The sequence below is a fragment of the Propithecus coquereli genome, unplaced genomic scaffold, assembly GCF_000956105.1.
Source record: "Propithecus coquereli isolate 6110/MARCELLA unplaced genomic scaffold, Pcoq_1.0 Scaffold14, whole genome shotgun sequence".
Classification (NCBI taxonomy): Eukaryota; Metazoa; Chordata; class Mammalia; order Primates; family Indriidae; genus Propithecus; species Propithecus coquereli.
In genome coordinates, this window is record NW_012138302.1 from 13827441 (window position 1) to 13842068 (window position 14628).

Consider the following 14628-nt stretch of genomic DNA (forward strand, 5'->3'; position numbering starts at 1 on the left):
GTGCTTTTGCCATAGTGCCAGGCAGCTGCGACAGAGAGTGCCAGGTGCTCTGGCTAATGAAGAGGTCATCCTGGATGAGGGGTGTGGGAGCGGGTATCATGGGGACAAGGCCTTGATGCCAAGCCTGAGAGTTTCTGTCAGTTCTGTGACACTGTCAGCACTACCATGGGGAATGGGGGTCCCAGAGTTGGTGCTGCAGGAACACATGGTGCCAGGCTCTGAGCTGGGCATGGGGTAGTCTCAGGAGTGAATCAGGTGTGGGCATTTTACAGGAGAGGAAGATCTGTGAGTCATGGCATTCAGAGAAGCCTTCCTGGAGGAGGCGTAGGTCAGGGTGGAATGTTAAGGCCAGTGGGCTGAGACTTAGAAGTGTGCATTTGAGTCCCTGTTTACAGTGTGACTTTGGACAAGTACGCTACCACCACCCAGGCCTCAATTTCCCCATGTATAATATTAGGATATTGGATTAGACAATCTTTGAAGTCCCATCAATTTCTAAATTCTGCAGATCTGGATTTTAGCGGGTTTGAAGAATGTGTAGATCTTTCCTGCATTGGAGGTGAGTGTTCTGGATAGAGGGCACACCTTGAGCAAATACAGACTCAGGTAGGAGGCAGCGGGTGTTCTCAGGAGGACAGAGGATGGAGAGAAGTCTGGCATCTGATGCACAGGAGATAAAACAAGTCTCGAGGGTCATCTACAGGGCCATGGAGTGTCTAGCTCAGGAGCCTGCACTTTACCCTGGGGCTAAGGGGAGCCGTGGAAGTCTTAAGAGCAGGGCAAGCTCAACGTAAAGTGCTCTGGAATTCTTGGATCAGATCGTGAAAAGGAAGGTAAGGTGGAACTACTCTCCATTGTACAGGAAACTTACCGGCCGAAACCGCCTCTCCTTGGGGAAAGGGGAAGGACGCTTGTATTTCTGTTGAGCCCCTGCCTCTAGCTGTTGGATCTCGTCCTGTTGCAGAGCTGCCCCTCCAAGCTGAGCCCAGAGACCTTCCTGGCCTTCCGCATTAGTGCCATGGACAAACTCACGAAGGACACTTACCGTGTTCGATTTGCACTACCTGGGAACAGCCAGCTCGGCCTGCAGCCCGGCCAGCACCTCATCCTACGGTACACTCAGGTAGTGGGAGGACCAAAGCTTTGCAGCCCTGCTTTGCCATTTGCTAGCTGCGTGACCTTGGGCCACTTGCTTTCACCTCCATTTGTCATCTTCAAATAGACACAGTGATATGTGACTCAGAGGGTTCTTGGGATTGACCTAGGTGATGCATTTTTGTATTAAATAATAATAATAATATGAGCACTTGAGTAGCGTTTACTATCCAAGGCACAGCTCCGTGTGAACTCATTTAACCCTCACAAAGTCCTTTGTGGTAAGTGCCATTGTCATCTTGCAGAAGAAACTGAAGTCAGAGGTTCAGGAACTTTCCCAAGGCCACACGGTTAGGCTATGTTGGAGCCAGGATTTGAAGTCACGAGTCTGGCTCTAGAGCCTGTGGTATTAACCTAATGTGATTAGCACCAGTTGACAGAAAGGACAGTCATTGAGGATAAGGGGCTTGCCCAGTATCACATAGCTAGTAAGTCACGGAGCCAGGATTCAAACCCACACAGCCTGGCCTGAGTTACACTCTCAGCCACTCCTCTGAGCTTCCTTCTTCCTCCCAGCCTACTTAGGCACTCTCCTCCCAGCCTGATCCCCACCCTCACCTGCCGAGGGACAAGACCCTTTGGGATGTCCAGGTAGAGGTGTCCACCAGGCAGTTGGCTCTGTGAGTCTGAGGCTCAGTAGAGAGGTCTGAGCTGCAGGCATGGATTCGGGAGTGATTGGCCCGTACCCGGATGGCGTTTGGGAACATGCTGCATGGAAAGAGGAAAGGGCGCAGAAATGAACCCTGGGAACACCAGCATTTACAGTATTGGCAAGAGGAGGAGGAGCCAGCGAAGGAGACAGAAAGTGCAGTCAGAGGACAAGGTGGGAATCAGAACAGAGCTTACACTGGCCCTGGTGTTTGTGTCCAGCTCATTCTGGCCTGTGAGCTGCCCAGTGGTCCTTGGAGTTCACTATTCCAGTGGGCAGGAGGGGCCACAGGGCAGGTCAAAACCCCACACAACCCTCCACCAGTAAACCAGTGATGCCCAGAACTCCCTGCCTCTAGGCTGGCCCCTGTCCCCCATCCCCTGCCACTCCAGTGACATTTCGTTTTTTTTTTTTTTTGAGACAGAGTCTCACTATGTTGCCCAGGCTAGAGTGCCGTGGCATCAACCTAGCTCACAGCAACCTCAAACTCCTGGGCTCAAGCAATCCTCCTGCCTCAGCCTCCCGAGTAGCTGGGACTACAGGCATGCAACACCATGCCCGGCTAATTTTTTATATATATATATATATGTTTTTTTTTAGTTGTCCAGCTAATTTCTTTCTATTTTTTTGGTAGAGACAGGGTCTCACTGTTGCTCAGGCTGGTCTCGAACTCCTGAGCTCAAACGATCCGTCTGCCTCGGCCTCCCAGAGTGCTAGGATTACAGGCGTGAGCCACCACACCCGGCCTTCCAGTGACATTTCTAACACACACATCTGATCTTGTCACTCCCTGTTCAGACACCTTCTGGTGTGCCACACTGCCTCCATGGTGAAATCCCAACCCAAGACCCCTAGCATCCTTTCCCACCGAGTTCTTCCCCCTCCCCTAGCCCACGCACTCCCTCGTCTCAGCCCCTGCTCCACTCGCCAGTTCCTGGTGTGCCCACATCATCCTGCTCTAAGCTTTTGCCCTGGCTGTTCCCTCTGCCTGGAATCGCTTCCCTTCCTGTCCCCACCTTCACCTACGAGTGGCCAGCTTATCCTTCAATACCCAACCCCAGCAGGCTTCTGGGGCTCCCCAGGTGAGAGTGGTCGCTCCCTCTGAAACGTGGCAGTTTTTACTGTTGCAGCAGATGTCATATGTTCTGTCCCTTATTCAAGCATTTGTTTCTTAAGCATTTATTAAATATTTCTGTCCAGCCCCCTGTTTTTGATGCATTGGAACAGGACCTTTCTAATCTTTGCATACCTCAGAGAAGAAAGTTTTGTACGTAGTGGGACTTGAGGAGGGAGCGTGTAGTGCTCTCAGGAAGCTCTGAGGCCCAGTGGTGAGGAGCCTGGCTCTGGAGCGAGAGCCAGGTTGAATTCTGGCTGTGCAAGTGACTTCCCTTCTCTAACGATTGGATTCCGCATTTGGGTTATCGTTCGAATTAAATGAGGTGATGCATATGCTGTGCTCAGTGCGTGGTAGGCGTCTAAGACGACGTGGCTGTTACTACGACTCGTGATCGCTGTCCTGACCCTGTTGTTGACGGCACTGTAGAGGGACCATGCGAGGGAGAGGGCTTTGGGCTAGGGCCTCTCTGAGGATCCTTCCAGTTCTGGCGCTCCTGGAAGTGAGCGTGTAATAGCCGTTAGCAGTTGTTTTTATCTCTAGCATCGTATGGTCGAGAAGGGGGCAGGAAAAACCATAGTCGCGTCCCCAAAACAACTCATATCCTCAGTGCACTTTTTGAAGCACTCTCCCATCTGTGATCCCAGCGGAGCCACACAACTAGGACACAGATGGCTGTCCCCATTTTATAGAAGGGGCAGCTGGGGGATTAAACGACCTGCCCAGGTCTCACAGCCAGCACGTGGCAGTGGGTGAGCCCAGAGCTCTTTTTTCTCCTGCACCTTGCCTGCCCCTCAGTGAGGCCCTCTGGGGATGGCCAGACCCCACCTTCACTTTCACCAGCCTGGCGGAGGAGGTGTCCGGTGAGGGTTTATTGAATGACTGCCTGACCACATGTTTCTGTTTCCCAGAGGGATAGTGGATGACTTAGAAATTCAAAGAGCCTACACGCCCATCAGCCCTGCCAACTCAGAAGGATACTTTGAAGTTTTGATTAAGGTGAGTTGACCCTTGAGGATGCTGTCAGACACCATGGACTGGTGGACTCCTTTACCTGCCAGCCTGGTGCGGTTGGGCAGTTCCCCCTGATATGGAAAAAGCCCACGTCCACAAGGAGGAGGCTGACTTGAGGAAGGAGCAGGGACGGAGGGAGGCCTTCTCCCCTCTCCTTCTTTCCTGGGAAGGGGGCTGCTAGACCACCAACAGAGGTATGTTCCAGCATATTCCTGACAGAGTTCACTCAAAGGAGGCTCAGAAGGGAAGGCTGTTCCTCCCCAACTTTTTACCCACCGTGGAGAATGAGCACCGAGCTGGGAGGGGAAGGGGAGCTGAGTCCCCGCACACCTACTGTGTGCCACGCACTGGAGTACAGAGGTGCGTCAGGCATGGTGCCTGTCCTCAAGGAACCCACCCAGGATAAGTGACCAGATCAGGACAATACAGCGTGACAGATGCCGTGACACAGGAGGCCCAGCCCAATTCAGGGCAGCTGTGGCTGCAGGGCAGGTGGGCTGGGCTTCCTCGCAGAAGCTGCGTGTTTAAGGAGCAGAGAACTGGAAGGAAAATTTGGGAAGGAAGCTCTGAGTGCTGGGAACAGCATGAACAATGGCAACAGAGGCATGATTTGGGGAACACAGACATCCGTCATGCAGCAGAAGGCGGGAGGGCCAAGGGAGCAGGACACACCTTGAGAGAATCGGACAAAAGGTGGGACATGGAGGGCCTTATGGACTGAACCGACCTGACACCACCTCTCAGGGAGAGGTGGGCAGGGGCAGGGGCATTTGAGTTGGGCCTCGAAGCAGTACAGATTGGCAGTGACAGGGGGTGGCCAAGGGGACAGATAGCCAAAGGCAGGGAGGGGTGAAATAGAACAGGTCTTCTGGGACCGTACCCAATCTGAGTGGCGGGAGGAGAGGGCGCTTGTGGGCACCTGGGGCGGAAGAGTTGGCAGAGATGAGATGAACAAAGTGGTTTGGATATGAAACACCCTGGAGACACAAGGAATAGGCAACAAATATGTAAGGATTCATGGAAGTCCAGTTTTGTGGAAAAGTAATTAGGTTGAACTGTATGAAATCGCTGATACTGTAACATTTTTGACTTAGAGAAATATCACTTTCATAGGTGTCAACCTAATAAATAGTTCTAGATCACCATCCCAGATGGAATCCTAGGGAATACCAGCATTGAAGAATAGCTTTCACTTCCTTAATCTACCTTGTAAGACATGCATTATTACCTCTGTTTCATTGACAAGCAAACTGAAGCGCTGCTAGTGGGTGAGTCCTGGCCCCTGACTCAGACCCCAGCACTGTCTCCAGCTCTGCCTTCCTGCCCACCTTCAGGAGCCTGGTAGTTATCCCCTCACTCATAACCTTGGCTGGGATCCCTTCTTCGTGCAACTGTTTGCCTGGGAGATTCTGCAAATCCTCTCCAAATGGCCTGCTTCCCCAGCTGCCTGTCTGGGTATTTCTGCGGAAAGGATAAGCCCGGAGACAGTTCTTCAGGGCAGCTGGATCTCTCCCAGCCGCAGGGCTGATTTTCTCCTTCGTTTACCGGAAAGCCTCTCTTTAGAGAGATGCTTAATTATCTCTAAGCCGCCAGCTAGGAAAAGCTGGAAATGTCTTTGCACACTGGGAGGGCAGGCGGGTTTATAGGTCTACCCTCCTGTGCTGGGAGAAGGAGGGACGCCCATTGCTCAGCCACCTTCCAGGCACCAGGCGCTGCCTCTGGCTCTGTTCTCATGTCTCGTTTCAACCTCATGACCACCCTGCACAGTAGATCATATTAGCCCCATTTTACAGATGAAGAAACTGAAGCCCAGAGAGATGACGTCATTTGTCCCACGGCCCCTTGGGTAATATGATCCCAAGTGGAAGGACAGAAGTTTTGCCAGGTCTGTTTAACAAGTATGCATTGAGTGTTTATTCTGTGCCAGGCTCTATGAGGGTGCTGAAGACACAGCCACAGCTGGGGTTGTGCCTCCCCCAAGACTGGGCCCAGAAAACAAAGCATGCTGGGAGGCACAGCCTCCAACAAGACAGAAGAAAAACCACACCTTCCCTGCCAGACCTCTTCCAGATGAGCCAAGGTCTTCCCTTGCCTTACACAGACGATGCCCAAGGAAGTCAGGGATGTGTCAAGGGTGGCCATGTGTGCTTAAAAATGGGTCTGGGGCCAAAGTCCGGTCTCCCCTTCAAGCCTGGCTATACTCTCACTCCAGACACCCTTCCATTGTGTCTCCTGGTGTTTCCCTCATTCCCACCTCACCATGTCTACTTGCTCTTCCAGAACATGACCCAGGCTGTCTTGCCCCTGACCATACCACACCTGACGTCCAGAGTCCTCTCTGCGGTCATGTTCCCATCCCCAGTGAATTCAATCTTGCCTATTCTTCAAGGTCCAGCTCAAATGCTTCCTCCTCCAGGAAGCCACCCTTGATCCTACTCCACGGAAGGGACTACACCCTCAGGGCTCTCCTAGCACTTTATCCTTCTCATGGGCTATAACGCAATATCTACCTTGTGTATGTCTGAGACTTAGTCCCTCCTAGATTGTGAGCTCCTTGAGGAGAGAGTATGAATCTGGATTAATTGATTTATTCATTCAGATATTAAGTTCTTTCCATGGTTCAGATACTGGCTGCCTTCATGGCACTTAAGGACTAACTGTCCCCTGCAGCCCCAGCATGGTGCCTGGCAGAGTTGGCAGGCACCCAGGAAATGTAAACGGCCCTCCCCCCAAGGAGGAATCACTTCCACTTCCACTTCCCTTCATCTTTAACATCCAGCCAGGAAATGGTGTAGGATAATGCAGAGATTGCAGATATGTAGCTTGCAAACTGAATCTGGCATACAGATGTATTTGGCGTTGGCCTGCACAGTGACCTTGTAGACATTTCAGAAATAGGAGATCTTGGCCAGGCATGGTGGCTCACACCTGTAATCCCAGCACCTTGAGAGGCTGAGGTGGGCAGATCACTTGAACCCAGGAGTTTGAGACTAGCCTGGGAAACATGGTGAGTCTACATCTCTACAAAAAATAGAAAAATTAGTCGGATGAGGTGCTACGTGCCTGTAGTCCCAGCCACTTAGGAAGGTGAGGCAGGAGGATTGCTTAAGCCCAGGAATTTGAGGCTGTAGTGAGCTATGATGGCGCCACTGTACTCCAGCCTGGGCAACAGAGCGAGACACTATCTCCAAAAAAAAAAAAAGTAAAAATACGAATTTCCTGCCGCTTTTAGAAAATCAGTGGATTTGGCATTATTGACCTCACAAACTGTGGGCTGGAACCTGCAAAATGGCTTCTCCTTTTTTTTTTTTTGAGACAGAGTCTCACTCTGTTGCCCAGGGTAGAGTGCCATGGCGTCAGCCTAGCTCACAGCAACCTCAGACTCCTGGGCTCAAGTGATCCTTCTGCCTCAGCCTCCTGAGTAGCTGGGACTACAGGCATGAGCCACCATTCCTGGCTAATTTTGTCTATATATATTTTTAGTTGTCCAGCTAATTTCTTTCTATACTTTTTTAGTAGAGGTGGGATCTTGCTCTTGCTCAGGCTGGTCTCAAACTCCTGAGCCTCCCAGAGTGCTAGGATTACAGGCATGAGCACCGTGCCCAGCCAGCTTCTTCTTTTAAAAGGAACATTCACTCACCGGTTTATCACTGTTCCCACCACTTCTCCGCTGTCTCCCTGACACTGAGACAGAATGTTAACTGTTGGTACCTGCATGGTCCCTGTAGGTGTTTGGGTTTGAGGTGTCTGCGGTGAAGGCTGTAGGTCCTATGGGTTCTCATCCCAGCCTTGCCTTCTACCTTCTGTGTAAGCTTCTGGGCCTCGTCTGGAAAGTGGGAATGACCATTCTAACTCTGTGGGATGAGGAGGGTTAAAAATGAGAGAATGTAGGTAAAGCACTTAGCACGCAGGAAGGGCTCCACATTAGTGTCTGCTGTGGTCTGTGTTGGCAGTGTGTGCCTGTCCACTGAGGTCTCCCTGTGTTTGCTTTCAGTGCTACCAGACTGGGCTGATGTCCCGGTATGTCAAGTCCTGGAGAGTAGGAGACACAGCTTCCTGGCGAGGACCTTTTGGAGGTTTCTTCTATAAACCAAACCAGGTGAGTGCCAGCACCCTAAGTCTTCAGGAAGTCCCCTTGGCTTAGCCTCCAGGGCTGTGGTTTTCACATTTTGGGCCATATAGTCTCACTGTGCCATTGTTTATGAGCTCACACCCCATCCTGAGTGTATCCTTGGGATTGGGCTTGGGAGGAGAAGAAATAGACACTAATAAATGACACTGTTGCCCATGCTCCGAAATTATCCAGGGCTGCCCATTGCTTAGAAATCAGAGTCACGTGCGCGATGGTCAGAACCGCTACATCACGTGACCCGCAGGTGCCTTTCCAGTTTCACATCTGGGTCTCAAGACTAAATACATCCCTGGATTCCTACCTGGGAGCCCACTACTTCCTAGCTTGGAAGATTCTTTCTCTTATTTTCATGGCATGTAAATCCTTTCCTGACTTTCCCGGGAAGAATTAGTAATTCCTCATCAGTTGGTGCGTATCTGGAAAGAAGTTTGGCAATATGTACCAATGGTCTTAAGAGTCTTCAAATCCTTTGACTTAGTAATCCCACTTGTGGAAGTCTATCCTATGAAACGAATCCAAAATGCTGACCTTTTTGCATATATTCGTTGCATATTTATTTGTAATAGTAGAAAATTGGAGACAACTGAACATCCAACAACAGGGAAGCAGTTAAGTACACTGAGTCACAGGTACTTGATTGAATAGTATGTCCTGGATTTTAAAATTATGTTTATAAATGATGTTATATGCTTATACTATAAGACCAAGTAACGAACACTAGGCACAAAACTGAATCTGCAACAGGTTGGGAAACTAAGTTAAACTGCACAGAAAAAGTATGAAAAGAAAATGCAATGAAATGTTAGCAGCTCCAACTATGGTGGAATTACGGGTGGTTTTTATTCATTATACACTTCAGATTAGCTGCAGTGAACACCTATTACCTTTATAATTAGGAAAACAATGCAAAATGAAAACAAATGGAAGAGAATGAATCATGCCTTCCTCTTCATTCTTTTTGTTTAATTTAAAAATAGCTTTTATTTTTTTTCCGTATTACAAATGCAGTATATGTTCATTACCCAAAAAATCATCAGATAAAAAGAGACAAAAAAGAGGAAAATAAAAAATACCCGCTGGCCAGCTACCCAGACACACCAGTCTTACTTTCTTGGTGTAGCTTTCCAAATCCTCTTCGGCATGGGTGTATATACAAACACGTATGTGCATACACACGTGTGTATGTATAATAATATCAAACACATGTGGCACCTCCTGTGTGCTAGGCTCTGACCTTAGCACTTGCTATGTAGTAACTCAGTCTCCTCAACCGCTCTTTGGGACCACAACCCCCGTTTTATTTATTTTTTTATTTTCTTATTTTTTGAGACAGAGTCTCACTCTGTTGCCTGGGCTAGAGTGAGTGCTGTGGCGTCAGCCTAGCTCACAGCAACCTCACACTCCTGGGCTTAAGCGATCCTTCTGTCTCAGCCTCCCGAGTAGCTGGGACTACAGGCATGTGCCACCATGCCCGGCTAATTTTTTCTATATATATTTAGTTGTCCAGGTAATTTCTTTGTATTTTTAGTTTTAGTAGAGACGGGGTCTTGCTCTTGCTCAGGCTGGTCTTGAACTCCTGAGCTCAAACGATCCGCCCGCCTCGGCCTCCCAGAGTGCTGGGATTACAGGCGTGAGCCACCACGCCCGGCCCACAACCCCCGTTTTATAGATGTGTGGTGTGCAGGTGTGAATACTCTTCCACAGTATTCTCCTAGGACTCCCCATGCTGAGCCTGGCATTTTAGCTAAGTGTGCCCCTGTGTCTCTCAGGCCCTTGGGATCGGGGAATGGGAATTGTTCCTGATTCCTCCTGGCCTAGAGTGGATACCAGACGAATGTTGTCTTGACCACCTTTTCTAGGTAGTCTCCGGATGCCTTGTGTCTGCTCCTTTGCATCCACAGAACACTTGAAAGTCCCTGCGTTTCTCATCTGAGGAGGTTGTAGGGCCTTGGGCCTGGCAGCAAGGAAAAAGAAATGGTGCCTCGCACATTACTATTTGGCCAGTGAAATTTGCCTAAGTCTTGGCTTTGCTCCCATGAGGACGCTCAGGGTGCTCCTGCCCTCCTCGGGGCCCCGTTTTGCTGCTCTGCTGTCGTCTTCATGACAGATGGATGTTACGTCAGCTCTGAGGACTGACGCATTAGCATCTGCCTATGCGTTCATTCAGTAGACAGACACAAGTGTCCCCCCAGGGCCAGGCCCGTGCTGGACTCCGGGGACCCAGAGATGGGTCAGACGAGGCCCCTGTCTTCCAGAAGCTCACAGTCTAATGGGGGAGACACAAATGGATGACAACACAGTGTGACTGGTGTTGTGCAGAGGGATGCACAGGTAGCTGTGGGAACACAAAGGAAGGGCCCTTTTCCTGCCCCCAGCTCAGTGAAGGTTTCCCAGAGGACAGCCTGAGCTGAGAGGGCAGACAGAGGAGGAGCGTGGCAGGCTAAAGACCTGGAGGCTGGAGAGAGCACAAATACGGGTCAGGATGGCGTGGCCCAGTGGTAGCTGACAGGGAATTTCAGGGGGAGTTTGCAAGGGGAAGGAACCTAATTGGATTAAGCCTAGGCTCTGCACCTGGCACTTTGTGACATCTCATTTAATCCTCATGGCAATTCTGAAATAGGTGCTATTATGGGGAAATGCTATTTTTTTTACCAGTGCAGAAACTGAGGCTCATATCATTGAAAGAGCTTGCCCACATCACACAGTTGGGGATTTATATACAGAGGCCTAATCTTTAGAATGAGGGTGGTGAATAACTCTTGTGTGGGTCAGGCACTAACCTTTCAGGCACTGACCTTAAAGAGGATCACCCCTCGTTAAGAGGCCTAGAGCCAGGAAATGGGTTCGGTGAGGAGGAGTTGATGGAACTTGGGCCTCTTGGGATGGGAACTCACCTTTTTTGCATGCGTCTTTTGTGCCGGTGCTGTGCTAGCACTTGTGTATGTTATCTCATTTAGGCTAGAGAAGAGCAGGCTCAGGAGTCCAAGGGGGGACCTCTAAGATCTCTGCAAGGCTGCTGTGGGCAGAGGAAGCAGCCCAGAGAGCAGGGCTGGGACAGGGTTGGGAGCGGACATGGCTTTGGTGGGAGCAGGTTTCAGCTCAGCGTGAGGTGCAAAGACCTCCCTGGCAGGGGGAGTTGGCCTATGATGGAGCAAGCTGCCTTGGGAGGTACTGAGCTCCCTGTCAGCAGAAGTATGTAAGCAGAGAGTCCTTATTGGGAGGCTTTAACAGGCAACCAAGCCATTTACAGGATGGGCTGCACTGTTATGTTCCCTTTCAGCCTCGAGATTCCATAGTCTCTGTTACACAAACCTCACATGTCTTTCATAAGCAAGGATGGCTTCCTGGAGGCGGTAGAGAGGGGATGTAGATGGGTGGGACACCCAGGAAGGGCACTGATTTACGGTAGTGGGTGGGTGGGGTGAGACCCCCAGCCCCGGTCATGCACCTGTTCCCCACCCTAGTATGGTGAGCTCCTCATGCTGGCTGCGGGCACAGGCCTGGCCCCCATGGTGCCCATCCTGCAGAACATCACAGACAACGCGGACGATGAGACTTTTGTCACTCTAGTCGGCTGCTTCAAGACCTTTGAGGGCATCTACCTGAAAACCTTCCTCCAGGAGCAGGCCCGTTTCTGGAACGTCCGCACTTTCTTTGTACTCAGCCAGGTAAGTCCAGAGTAGCGACTTCCTTCCGTGACGGAGACTCTGCAGTCCCCTCGAACCCATCCTGAGGACTGGCTGTGGGCTCTTTGCCCAAGCTATAATAATACCCCTGGCCCTGGGGGTGCGCCTCCCATGTGCCTGGCGTGGGAGGCAGGTATTATGTTCGCGATACAGATGAGAAAGGAAGCTCAGAGGTGAAGGCACCAGCCCAGGCGGTGCTGCTAGCTGGGGTGAGGCCAGGATTTGGGCCCAGGGCTGTCTGGTTCCCCGGCCCCAGCTCTCACCCGCTGCTTTGCTGCCTCCCTCCACCCTCTAACATCATCAGTTACACGGGCTAGGGCCCGGCTGAGGGGTCCAGGAAGGCACAGACCTCCTCTAGGTGGTGTGAAGTTCCTTGGGGCAGGAACCACGTGTCTGGATCAGTGCTCTCTCTTCAGTGCTCAGCACCGGGCCAGGCTTCGAAGTGGGGACTCCTTAGCGAGGGACGGAGTGAACTGGATCCCAGTTCTCTGCGTGGATTAGATATTTACCACCTCAGTCTGTCCCTCCGTGACAGGGTAGCTGCCGTCACACTCACCAGGCTGCAGGGTCTCTAGCTGGAAGTGACGCGGCCTTCTGTCCCCTCCCTCTGATTCCCCATCCCCTCCATTCATTCAGGTGACCCTTCCTGGGCCCTCCCCACTGGCTGTAGTGTGGAGGACTGTTTTTGCCCCTTATTTCAAACCAGGCCTTCCTCTGCCTTTGTTCACCTGCCTTCCCCAGGTCTGCAGCTTTGCTTCTCCTTCCTGTGCCCCTCAGTTGGGGGTCCCCTGCTGGGGCCTCCCCTCCATTCTCTGTTGCTCAGAGTCAGCCTCATTGCCCTGGACTGGGGAACATCCTTCTCATCACTTTCCCCTTTGAGGCAGCTTTACGTAGTCCCTAAAGACTTACTTGATCTTCGGCATTGTGGCTGGGAGGACGGGGGTCAAGAACCTGGGTTTCCCTTCCCAGTATTAGAGTTCCCGCATGCCCAGGGGCCAGGGCCTACAGGCCTGTCCACCAGGCAAAATGCTCAGTGGCATGAACATCAAGAGGGTCACACCTGGTGAACGTTAGTAGCAGCAGGAGGTGCAGCCCGAGGGGGTGGGTGAGGGCAGGGCCACTGCCCGAGTGCCTGGGCAAGGACGGTGGGAGGGGGGCACCATCCATCCCTAAATGCTAGCGTAGATTTTCTAGGTGAGAGAAAGAAACCGCTTTCCCGATGGAGGCACTGCTGCCTGGGGTCTGCGTTGCACGAAGCAGAATGAGGTGGGAACCTGGTCTGCTTTGAGCAGCTGCCTGTCCCTGGTGCCTAGCACGGCGCGTGGCATACAGCAAGCGCTCAGCAAGTATCTGCTCACTGAGTAAGTTCATTGAGACCTGTGGGGAGGACACATTCCTCCCACAGTGACAGGCGCAGTGGCTGTGGGAGGCCGCGAGAAACGGCCAGACTCGTGTTCTGGTCCTGACGCCGCCCCTGCCTCGTTGTGTGCCCTGGTGGGGCATCTCTCCTTCTCCCTGTGGCTCATCTGTCCTGGAAGGGTAACTACCTTCCCTCAGGCTTGTTGTGAGGGTGACGAGCAAGTGCCTGGCTCAGGTGGGGCTTGGCGAAGGTTGACTTCCCAGCCATCTGCCTCACTTCCCTCATTTGGCAAGGAAGAGCTGGCTGTGTGGACCCTGAGGACCCCGCAGTAGTCACCCCCGCTGCTTCTCACCTTCCAGGAGAACTCCCTGGAGCAGCTTCCCTGGAGTTACCGGGAGAAGACCCGCTTTGGCCGCCTGGGCCAGGGCCTGATCGAAGAGCTGGTCCACTGCTGTCGGAGAAAGCCCTTTGCACTGGTCTGTGGCTCTGCTGAGTTCACCGAGGACATAGCCAGGTGCTTGCAGTGTGCAGGCCTCACCGGGGACTCCTACTTCCTCTTCTAGACTGGGCTGCCCTTCCAAAGCCAGGCCAGGCCTGCTGCGGGAACCCCGGAAGGAGCACAGACTGCAGGCAGAAGGCGTGGAGTCCAGGCCTGGCCCTGCTGCTGACTTGCCAGGCGACCTCCGTTTCTCATCGGTTCCATGGGGTTCATCATTCCCTCCTGGCATGCTGCTGTGGGGGGGGAGGACAGGAGGCTGGAGGGGTGCACCAGCCTGGGAGTCAGGGAAGACTCCTCAGAGGAAGCCAAGTGCAGGCTGAGCCCCAGGACAAGTAGGAGCTGGCAGGGAAAGAGGCCAGAGAAGCTTCCCTGCTCCCTCTGATCAGAGGGCCTGTGAGGGACTCTGGCCATGGTCTCAGCACTGGCTCAGGCTAGGGCTCCCTCAGTGTGTCGGAATGACACAGGGGAGGCTAAGAGCCCTTTGCAGGAGGACCTCCCTCACCTATGTACCTCCAGTGCCATGAGCCTGACATGCTGAGGGCTTGGGTTCTGACTTGACCATGTTCTGAGAGCAGAGCAGGGTCCTGGATTGCCCAGGGCTTTCCTGCTGCAAATGGCTTCGTTCTCAGTCTCCCTTTCCTGGGTCAAGAGCCTGGTCCAGAGTCCTTTCTCCAGCAAAAGCAGAGGCAGGGGAGGCAAACACACACCCCCCCTTCCTCCTGCAGGCAACCCGGAGCCTTCAGCTCTGGTGCCCTGGCGACAGTTGCTATGGAGATCTAAAGATAGAGCAGGCGTCAGGAGACCTGGGTCCCTCTCCCAGCTCTGCCCACTGAGCAGCTGCTGATTCCAATCCACCCACCCTTTCCCTCTGCACCCTGGGAACCCAGCACCCCTGGTCAGCACACTGCCGTTAATGAATTCTGCTTTTCATGGCCTGGGTTCCAGCGTGCCTCACCGGCTCAGGTTGGCTACGGGCAGTTTCAGCATTAGAATACTGAGCCGTGGAATATTACTCTTAG